We start from the raw sequence: 12,130 nt of genomic DNA, 5'->3' as shown, positions 1-12,130 counted from the left end.
TAATGGAATATTAGATAAAATATAAAAGATCATGGGTGCAGTCATCATCTTAATACAACTAATTTTACCCCATATTGTGAGACACACTCTGGACCATCTACCAAATTCCATTTTTATCCTTTCAAACATTGGCTCCATATTTGCTCGAACCATCTTAGTGTAATCCGAGGTAATTTGTATCCCCAAATACCTCAAACCATTCACGGACCACAGAAACTCCCTGTCACGGCGAGTGAGATAAGCCGTATAAAAATAATAAATGAGGATCCAATCGCAGGCAGTAGTGGAGGAGTGAAGGTGGTTTATTGGACATGAAATAAATATAGACAAACAGCAAATGGAGCACAAACTAAACTAGACTGGAGACAACTAAACTACTGAATACGAACCGGAACTCAAACATGAAGCAAGGTGGACGACGGTACAAGATGGTGACGGCAGGGAACACACGGATGAAACATGGTGGGAAAACACAGACGGACCAGCAACTACAATGACAGAGGACACGACTTAAATACACACAGAGAAACACAGGGGAATTACACACAGGTGGTGGACACAGCTGGGAATAATCAACAAGACGAGACAGAGGTAAAACTGAACACACTCACATGGGACGCAGACCTTCACAATAAAACAGGAAACGAGAACACTACACCAAGACGCAGACCTGACACTGAGAGACAGACAGAATGACACATGGAACCTGAACTAAACTAAACGTGAGATACAACCGAGAACAAATCCTTAAACATGAATAAACAGAAACATAGAATTCTAATAATAATAATAATAATAATAATAATAATAATAGGGCAGCACGGTGGCACGGTGGTTAGCACTGTTGCCGCACAGCAAGAAGGTCCTGAGTTCAATTCCAACATCAGGCCGGGGTCTTTCTGTGTGGAGTTTGCATGTTCTCCCCGTGTTTGCGTGGGTTCTCTCCGGGTACTCCGGCTTCCTCCCACCGTCCAAAGACATGCAGCTTGTGGGGATAGGTTAATTGGATAATCCAAATTGTCACTAGGTGTGAATGTGCGAATGAATGTGAGTGCGAATGGTTGTCTGTCCCTGTGTGTTGGCCCTGCGACAGACTGGCGACCTGTCCAGGGTGTACCCCGCCTCTCGCCCTATGACAGCTGGGATAGGCTCCAGCGCCCCCCGCGACCCTGAAAAGGACAAGCGGAAGCGAATGGATGGATGGATGGATGGATGGAATAATAATAATAATAATAATAATAATACTCATAACGCCCAAAACCACAACAAACATTCAAAAATAAACTAATCAATCAAAACTCAAAATACTGGGTCGAAACTGACCCAGAACCATGACAGTACCCCCCCCCCCCCCCACCTCCAAGGGCTGGCCCCCGACAGCCCCAAACAAAAAGACAGCAACAAAACAGAGCACCAGACCAGGGTGGGTGGAGGGGGTCAAGGAAGGAGGGTACGAAACCAAAAACAAGGGGCTGAAGCCGAACCAGATGAAGGCGGAGCTGAAGCCGGACCAAACGAAGACGAGGCAGGGCCAGGCGGAGCCGGACCAGATGAAGGCACGGAGGCTGGACCAGGCGTGGATGAAGGCACGGCAGCGGGACGGCTGCGGAACCAGACAGTGGTGATGCTGCAGGCAGTGATGCTGCAGGAGGTGATGTGGATGCAGGCAACGGTGTAGAAGCCACAGGGGATGATTCAGCAGGTGGTGGCTAAACAAACTTCCCCGGACCGTCAGCAGACGTGAGGATGTGCTTGCTGGGTCCTCCAGGACCCCCAGCAGACGAGGCATGGTGCTGGGTGGGCTCCTCAGACCCACCATCTGACTTGGCTTGAGGCTGGACGGGCAACTCGGGCCCCCCAGCTGACGACAGTTGAGGCTGGCTGGGTTCTCCCGAACCCCCAGCTGACGACACTTGAGGCTGGCTGGGCTCCTCAGGCCCTCCAGCCGACGAGGCAGGATGCTGGCTGGGTTCACCTGAACCCCCAGCTAACATGGCTTGAGACTGGACGGGCCCCTCTGGCCCTCCAGTGGAAACAGACACTGAAGCAGCAGGCACAGAGACCTCTTCCAGTGTGGACACTGGCTGGGACTGAGCAGCACAGTGGCTAGACTCAGGCAGCAACAGTGGGATGCAGTCCTCAGAGGGCTGAAAGTGTTCCCCAATACACTCAGCAGAGGACGGAGGCGGACGGGTGAACTCACTTGAACTCTCAGGGGGTGCTGAGAGCTGAGACTGTTCTGGTGAGTTCTCCGGTGAGGCTGCTGGCGCTGGCGTCTTGACCTCTAGGGGTCCAGAGTTGGCTGGTGACTGACACCCAGCCTCTGGGGAGGCCCTAGAGGGAGCAACTGTCTCTGACATGGCCAGCTTAAGAGAACCAGCAGATATTGTGGTGAAGTGTGTTCCCTGCTTTGAATGAGATAGTGAGGATGGTGGCTGAGTAAACGAGCGGACAGACAGCTGAACTGGTGGCGACAGAGCAATAGGCAGCGAAGCGGCTACAGAGTGACCTACAGGTAGCGGAGACGACTGTAGTGGAGTTGTAATAAGTGGTGGAGTGGGTGACTGAACTGAGGGCAGCGCGGCTGCTGACTGAACTGAGGGCAGCGCGGCTGCTGACTGAACTGAGGGCAGCATTACAGGCCTGGCATTTGACTGGGATGGAAGTGAGGATGGGACAATGGAGCGGACACGGTCATAAACATGGAACGAGGGTTCAGAACAGGCAGTCTTAGAAGCTATGGCCATGGGTGAGAAATCATTGTTATCCTCAGTAGAAACACAAAAAATTGCGGTAGCGGCGGGGGGGTGTAGGTGAAGCTCGTGGAGAACGAAACTCTGCACGAGCGGATGCAGAGAGTCCAATAGCCAGGGATAACCGGAAATAAGGTGTTGTAGGTTGGCTTCCACAGTGTAAAGAGAGGCGTCTCCCTCATGCTCTAACCACTGGTTAATTAATCTAGAAGCAGAGTCAATAACGGCCTCCCGAAGCTCCCTGGGTGGACTGAATGCCGCTGGATCCATAGCTGGCTGGTCCGTACTGTCACGGCGAGTGAGATAAGCCGTATAAAAATAATAAATGAGGATCAATCGCAGGCAGTAGTGGAGGAGTGAAGGTGGTTTATTGGACACGAAATAAATATAGACAAACAGCAAATGGAGCACAAACTAAACTAGACTGGAGACAACTAAACTACTGAATACGAACTGGAACTCAAACATGAAGCAAGGTGGACGACGGTACAAGATGGTGACGGCAGGGAACACACGGATGAAACATGGTGGAAAACACAGACGGACCAGCAACTACAATGACAGAGGACACGACTTAAATACACACAGAGAAACACAGGGGAATTACACACAGGTGGTGGACACAGCTGGGAATAATCAACAAGACGAAACAGAGGTAAAACTGAACACACTCACATGGGACGCAGACCTTCACAATAAAACAGGAAACGAGAACACTACACCAAGACGCAGACCTGACACAGAGACAGACAGAATGACACATGGAACCTGAACTAAACTAAACGTGAGATACAACCGAGAACAAATCCTTAAACATGAATAAACAGAAACATAGAATTCTAATAATAATAATAATAATAATACTCATAGCGCCCAAAACCACAAACATACATTCAAAAATAAACTAATCAATCAAAACTCAAAATACTGGGTCGAAACTGACCCAGAACCATGACACTCCCAACTGTTTAAATAAAGTATGGGGGCAGTGTCCTGACATAGGCATTGCCTCTGATTTATCCCAGTTGACGCGATACCCTGAAAGCAGCGTAAAGCTTTCTATACATTCTAATAGGGCTGGAATTGACTTCCCAGGCTGGGTCATAAGTAACAACACATCATCTGTATATAATAGAAGCTTATGTTGACTATTACCCATCGAAATTTCAAATATATTTACATTATTTCTCAGTTTTTGTGCCAAAGGCTCTATAGCAATTACAAAAAGACCGGGGCTAAGGGGACAACCCATTTTTGTGGATCTCAGTAAAAGGAATAGGTCTGATATGAGCCCATTCGTCAATACTCGCGCTGAAGGCGAATCATATAATATCTTTATCCACCTAATAAAATTGTCACCAAAACCAAACTTTTCTAATGTCTTAAACAGATAATCCCACTCAACACAATCAAAAGCTTGTGCAGCATCCAGCGATAGGGCCACTGTTGGATATACTGAATCATATACATAATTTTGCAAATTAACCAACCGCCTAATATTATCTGAACCATAGCGGTTTGGAACAAAACCAGATTGGTCTGCATGAATTATTTTCGCCATTACTACTTTTAATCGACCCGCTAAGACCTTTGCCAAGATTTTTTGGTCAGAATTCAGCAAAGATATGGGGCGGTAACCACTTGGGTCTAAAGGGTCTTTCCCAGTTTTAAGAATAAATGTTATAAGTCCAGAGTGCATTGACTGAGGTAATGAGCCTACTTTGAACGCCTCATTATAAACATCGAGCAACAGGGGACTTAACATATCCTCAAATGCTCTATAGAAATCCAATGGTAACCCATCTAATCCTGGAGCTTTATTAAGTGGCATACTGTTAATTGCACGGGTAATCTCCTCCACTGTAATTGGAGCATCTATAATCTGCTGGTCAGTAGTAGAAAGCTGTGGCAGGTTTAAATCAGTAAAGAATGCTTCGAATTTCTGTTCATCTAAACTCCCTTGTGTAGAACAAAGATTATTGTAAAAGGCCCTGAATCCATCATTTATATGTCTAAAAGAAGTTAAAATAACCCCATCTGATTGTCGTATGCCTGGGATATGGTTCATACTGTCTTTCTGTTTAAGACGGTATGCTAATAAACGACTGGGCTTTTCTCCCATTTCCCAATATGCTTGATTAATGCGAAATAAAGCGTATTCTGCCTTTCTGTTGTACAGTACATTCAACTTATATTTAACTTTAACAATTTTATTCAACGTAACTCTGTCTTTTGTATGGGAATGTACTGCCTCAAGTGCCTTTAATTTGGCTTCTAACGTAATGATATTCTTGTTAGCTGCCTTCTTTTTAAAGGAAGCGTAAGAAATTGTCCTCCGCCTTAAGTATGCCTTCATAGCATCTGTCAATGGAAAATTGTATTTAGTAGTCAGTATAATCTTTTAGTGATATAAGTTTGCATATGGTAGAATACTGCTTGTAGTTATTTGTATTAGGAAATATTTAACCATGTATGCTTAGAGGCATATAATTAATTGTGTAGTGACAGGATGTGTGATCTCTAACAGGCTGCAGGCTTGGTGTGCACCCCAGGAATGCACCCCCACGTCCTGGGAGCATGAGAGGTTGCACCTTGTTTTATTGTTTTAACATAGCTATGTCTGTTTTAGTCTAAGTGCCTTTTGTTTAGATGAACTGCTGGACTTCCCCACCGTGTTATCTAGGGTGAACCATCTAGGGTGGGGGAGACTACCCTCTTTGTGACCAAGGATGTACCTTTTGTGCTTTTATGTATATGACCCTTTGACAAGCAGTAACACACACACACACACACACACACACACACACACACTGAAGTATAAAATAAAGACAAGGGCAAAGCTCAGCGCGAGTCTCAGTCTGGAGGCTGCCCTTGCTAGCAAGAAGTTCTGTGTGTTTCTCTTCTCTGAGTCTTTACTGAAGAAGTGTTTTAGAATATTTTCCCTAACAGCATCCCACCAAGTAGCCAATGTAGTGTCCTCTCGATTATTTGTCTGTTTGTAAAATTGTATTTCATCGCTTATCAATTTAATAAACCCAGAGTCTTTAATTAAGGACACATTTAAATGCCATCTGCGGCTTTGAGGAATCTGTAAAATATTTCCAAGACATAGAAAAATTGGCACATGGTCCGAGAATACTATATTAGATTAGATTAGATTAGATAGAACTTTATTAATCCCTCGGGTGGGTTCCTCTGGGAAATTCGATTTCCAAAAAAGCACAGCACCGACAGAAGTTACAGAGTTACAGAATATTATATATATATATATATATATATATATATATATATATATATATACATATATATATATACAACTAGTAGCTCAGTGTTCCAACATTCGAAAGAAGGGACTGCTCTCACAGCTAGAGATTGACGAGGTACAACACAAATGCTACGGCAAGGAGGAGTCAGGACGCCAGGTCAGGGGGGAGATATCATCACCCCCACCCGAGATTGGGTACATAGCCCCAAGTGCGATAGGAGAAGGATCGTTGAGTGCAAGAGGAACTGACCTGAAAAATAGGATCATGGCCAAGCTTGAAACCTGGATCCCCCGTAGCCGGTTACCAAGATTACGTGAAGTACCCTCAGAAGGTCTGCTAGATGATGTTAATGCAGCACTACGGACAATACCTACAACCACGGTTACCGACACTAACAAGCTGATCTACAATACGGCAGCAGTGATCAGTGAGATGCTTGGCTACAAGTTGAACAGCCACAAGGGGCAGTACCCTCCATGGAGAAGGAGGCTAGAGGGCAAGATCAAAGTAGCACGGAGGGAGGTTAGCCAACTAACGGAGTTGCAGAAAGGTGCGACAAATAAGGTGCCTAAGAAATACAGCAAGCTGTCCATACCTGAGGCCTTGGAAACTGCCAAGCAAAGACTCACAGCCTTGGCCAGCCGCTTGAGGAGGTACACCAGAGAGATAGAAGGCAGGAGAATAAACCAGCTGTTCTCCACAGAACCAGCAAAGGTGTACTCTCAGTGGCAAGGGAACAATAAGAGAACAGCACCACCAAGGCTGGAGACAGAACAATACTGGAAGAGCATATGGGAGAAGGATGCAACCCATAACGGCAATGCTCAGTGGCTAGAGGATCTGAGGGCAGACCACAGCGACCTCCCTGAACAGGGTCCAGTAACCATCACAGTGGCAGATATCCAAGAAAGGGTCTCCAGTATGAAGAGTTGGACAGCACCAGGGCCCGACATGGTTCACACCTACTGGCTGAAGAAGCTGACTGCACTCCACGAGCGTCTGGCAGCACAAATGAACCAGCTGCTAGTTAACGAAAGACACCCGGAATGGCTAACTGAAGGCCGGACGGTCCTGATCCCCAAGGACCCCAAGAAGGGACCGGTCCCCTCCAACTACCGACCAATAACCTGCCTCAGTACTACATGGAAGCTCCTGTCAGGTATCATATCGGCTAAGATGAACAGGCACATGGGTCAATACATGAGCGGGACACAGAAAGGAATTGGCAAGAATACCAGAGGTGCAAAACACCAGCTACTGGTAGACAGAACAATCAGCCGAGACTGCAAGACCAGACTGACCAACCTGTGCACTGCCTGGATTGATTACAAGAAGGCCTATGACTCAATGCCCCACAGCTGGATACTGGAATGCCTAGAATTGTACAAGATCAATGGGACCCTAAGAGCCTTCATCAGGAACTCAATGGGGATGTGGCGTACAACACTAGAGGCCAACTCCAAGCCCATAGCACAAGTTACCATCAAGTGCGGGATCTACCAAGGAGATGCTCTGTCCCCACTGCTGTTCTGCATAGGCCTGAACCCCCTCAGTGAGATCATTAACAAGACTGGCTACGGATACCGACTACGGAACGGAGCAGTTGTCAGCCACCTCCTGTACATGGATGACATCAAGCTGTATGCCAAGAGTGAACGAGACATCGATTCACTGATCCACACTACCAGGCTATACAGCAATGACATTGGAATGTCGTTCGGACTGGAGAAGTGTAGTCGGATGGTAACAAAGAGAGGGAAGGTAGTCAGAACTGAGGGGATTGATCTACCAGAAGGCAACATTGCAGACATAGAGGACAGTTACAAGTACCTGGGGATCCTGCAGGCAAATGGGAACCATGAAGAGGCCGCTAGAAAGGCTGCAACCACCAAGTACCTGCAGAGGGTCAGGCAAGTCCTGAGGAGTCAGCTGAATGGTAAGAACAAGATCCGGGCCATCAACACATACGCCCTGCCCGTGATCAGATACCCTGCTGGGGTAATAAGCTGGCCAAAGGAGGAGATAGAAACCACTGACATAAAGACAAGAAAGCTCCTTACCATGCATGGAGGGTTTCACCCCAAGTCCAGCACCCTGAGGCTGTACGATAAGCGGAAGGAAGGGGGCCGGGGACTGGTGAGTGTCAGCACCACAGTCCAGGATGAGACAAGGAACATCCAAGAATACATTGGGAAGATGGCCCCAACTGACCGAGTGCTCAGTGAATACCTCAGGCAGCAGAAACCCAAGAAAGAGGAGGGAGACGAGGAACCATCATGGAAGGACAGGCCCCTGCACGGTATGTACCACCGGCAGATAGAGGAGGTGGCTGATATCCAGAAATCCTACCAGTGGCTGGACAAAGCTGGACTGAAAGACAGCACAGAGGCACTAATCATGGCAGCACAAGAACAAGCTCTGAGCACAAGATCCATAGAGGCTGGGGTCTATCACACCAGGCAAGACCCCAGGTGCAGGCTGTGTAAAGATGCCCCAGAGACAATCCAGCACATAACAGCAGGGTGCAAGATGCTAGCAGGCAAGGCATACATGGAACGCCATAACCAAGTGGCCGGCATAGTGTACAGGAACATCTGTGCTGAGTACAACCTGGAAGTCCCGAGGTCAAAATGGGAGATGCCCCCAAGGGTGGTGGAGAATGACCGAGCTAAGATCCTGTGGGACTTCCAGATACAGACGGACAAAATGGTGGTGGCTAACCAACCGGACATAGTGGTGGTAGACAAACAGAAGAAGGCGGCCGTAGTGATCGATGTAGCGGTTCCGAATGACAGCAATATCAGGAAGAAGGAACACGAGAAGCTGGAGAAATACCAAGGGCTCAGAGAAGAGCTCGAGAGGATGTGGAGGGTGAAGGTAACGGTGGTCCCCGTGGTAATCGGAGCACTAGGTGCGGTGACTCCCAAGCTAGGCGAGTGGCTCCAGCAGATCCCGGGAATAACATCGGAGATCTCTGTCCAGAAGAGCGCAGTCCTGGGAACAGCTAAGATACTGCGCAGGACCCTCAAGCTCCCAGGCCTCTGGTAGAGGACCCGAGCTTGAAGGATAAACCGCCCGCAGGGGCGTGCTGGGTGTTTTTTATATATATATATATATATACATATATATATATATATATATATATATATAATACACACACACACACACACACACACACATATATATATAAATACAGAGACAATATAAATAAAATATACGAAGGGGATAAATAGAATAAATAGGAATAAAAATAAAAATACAAGTGAATTGCACATTTCAAGAATTGCACATTTCAAGTATTGAGTCTATTGCACCGTTGACTATTTACAAAAGTATTGCACAAAAGGTATTGCACAGTGAGGTGAAGAGGCACTACAGCTTAGTTACCAATACTTGAATCTATAGAGTTATTCACTAAGGCTTCAGAAATAAGAAAGTAGTCGATTCTAGTATAAACATTATGAGGCGGAGAGTAAAAGGAATATTCCCTGCCTTCTGGATGCATTGTCCGCCAAATATCATTCAGACCTAAATCTGAGGTCATCTGCCTTATGGCAACTACAGATTTACTCTCTGTGCCTCTCCTAGGAAGTGATCTATCTAGGTCTTGATCCAGTATTTGATTAAAATCTCCTCCTACCACTATTTGTGCACCTTCTAATTCCAAAAGATACTGTGACAGGTTGTGAAAAAAGGTGAGTATGTCCGCATTAGGTGCATAGATATTACATAAAATTATTGGTGTGTCCAGTAGTTGTCCATAAACCAATATAAATCTACCTTCCTTATCTGTTATTACTTTTGTTTCAGTAAAGCTAACTGCTTTATGAATCAGAACCGACACTCCCCTACTTTTACCAGTTCCAGGACTGGAAAAGACTTTACCTACCCAGGAACATTTAAGTTTTAAGGCTTCTGACTTACACGTGTGCATTTCTTGAATAAAGGCTATATCAACTCTTGATAACTTTAGATATGTTAATATTTTCTTCCTCTTAATCCCGTTATTCAACCCCTTAACATTCCAGCTGGCTATTTTGAAATCTGTGTCTATCCATGTTATATGTTGTCTCCTTGACCTGGAGACAACATATAAGATGACACCGCCATGGACCTCAACCTGCAGGCTTTGTGTTACCCGTCTCTTTATACAGGAGCATGTAGGGGTGGACTGCCTTTTTATTTGATTACCCTTTTCTCATGTTTTTCTTAGTTAGGGAGATAAGACATTGTCATTTGGTTTTATTCTTTTCATAAATAAGTTTTGTACATCCTTTAGATACGGTCCCTTTTGTTTGTTGTTTTGGGGTCCACCCCGAAGCTATAGTTCGCTCCTTTCCTTTGTTAGAATTCAATCACTGTGAAAAAAAATCACCATCAAAATTGTACTGGTTGTGTGATGTGCTGCTTGGGGTCAGACAGGGGTGGATCACCCTTATATTATGGTCTGGCCACCCTTAGAAAGGCCATAACACTAAAATGAAAATTAAAACTAGACTTATAACTGGCTGGTGTCCTTACCAGTGACCTTGGGTCTGAACTGTGGGCTCCTCTTTCCAGGTGTTCGTACTGCCTGAGTGGGACCAAGATGTGCTGTCTTGCCTCTTTTGGGTTTTCTGCATGTTTCTGGCTCAACATGCAAGTATCCACTTCTTGACGTTCGCTGTTGGTTGCAGCCACTTGAGGTTTTTGGGCTCATTTGGGTTCTCAACACTGGGTGACTTTGATGGGAGTGAAAGCATCCTCACAACATAAATCACCACACTACCTGCTTTTGTTTCAGAAATTTTCTTTATCCTTGTTAACATGTTTGGGTACTGGGTTTACCTGTAATGCATTTTGTGCTCCAAAAGCTGTTATTTTGTGCAGCTGTGCTCCAAAAGCTGTTAGCATGACCTTTTTTATCATTAGATTGTGCCACACCAGCACCTGAGAGAAAAGCTTTGAGTTTGATTTTGTGTTTGTGTTTTGCAGGCACTCAGGAGAATAAGTCATGATGTTTCTTGTGTTTGTCATGTTAGTATCTCAGTGCTTGTCAATCACCAGTCAACAGTGTCACCACTGTGAACAACATCCTTCGACTGTTCGAGCCAAAACCTTGGAGAAGTCCCTGCAGCCGCTTCAAAACTCATCACTGAGCTCGATCTCTCTTTTAACACGCTGGAGACAACAATGAAAGATGACTTTCTTTCAGATGCTGCTTTGACGGCTTTGTTCGTGAATAACAACAGAATCAAAACCATCCATGAAGAAACATTCACCCGCTGATTAATTTGGAGAAACTGGACTTCCACAAACCAGTTGGAGACTTTGTCTTCTGGATGGTTTCAGAACCTGATTTCTCTCCACTATTTCGATCTTTTGGGAAACAAATATACAACACTGGGTCCGGGAAACCTTTTCCTGCCACTGAGGAGCTTGAAGACCCTCCATTTTTGAGGAGCTTTCCTTCAGTCTGTCAGTGAAAGGGATTTTGTTGAACCTTGAAACTGCCGTGACCCTGTCCAAAGACCAGCTGGCCACCTGGCCGGGTCAGTCATGGATATTCACAAATACCCCATAGTACTGGTGAAAAGAAATATCGAGGGAAAATCCATGTTCAGACCATGTTCAGTGTGTCGTGACACTTGCACGATGGAAGAACACACCCACTTGTTGGTGCCAGAAGAGCCACTGAGAAATTATTGTTTTAGCTGGCTCATTACAAGTCGATGGCTGCTCACCTGGAGTAGGATAAAACTCTGGAGCGAATAATTGCCTGATTTTACTGGACAGGAAACTGTTTTAGACTTAGAGCTTTTTATTGTCATTGTGCAGTTTCTTGCACAGTGAAATTGGGTAAGTGGAGAGCATAGAGCCGCTGTATCTGTGCGCACCACCGTCTTGCATTTTTTGCATGTTTGGCTGGTGTCACTTTTGGACTTTGCTACCTGTAGCTAAACATTTGCAGCTAAATCATTTATTTAAAAGCAGAAGCTGCAACTGATCGAGGGAATATTTGTCTGAAAACTTAAACTGAACTCCAAGGGTACCATTGCTCCAGCTCACCATCTTTACCTGAGTGAATCAGTTTGTTGAACAATCTAAATGATTCAGAAACTTCTGTGACAT

General features: G+C 45.6%; 1 long non-coding RNA gene across 2 annotated transcripts in view; it reads left to right on the top strand.

Annotated features, from left to right (window-relative positions):
• The window catches only part of LOC146683488 (uncharacterized), a 62,091-nt gene that overhangs the window by 31,694 nt on the left and 18,267 nt on the right, over positions 1-12,130 (top strand). The gene's annotated exons all lie outside the window — the stretch shown is intronic.

Source organism: Copadichromis virginalis, linkage group LG22 (genome assembly GCF_057382275.1).
Source record: "Copadichromis virginalis isolate Kocher_CV1m ecotype Utaka linkage group LG22, C_Virginalis_male_GT1.1, whole genome shotgun sequence".
Taxonomy (NCBI): domain Eukaryota; kingdom Metazoa; phylum Chordata; class Actinopteri; order Cichliformes; family Cichlidae; genus Copadichromis; species Copadichromis virginalis.
This window is presented reverse-complemented; position numbering and strand designations above follow the sequence as displayed.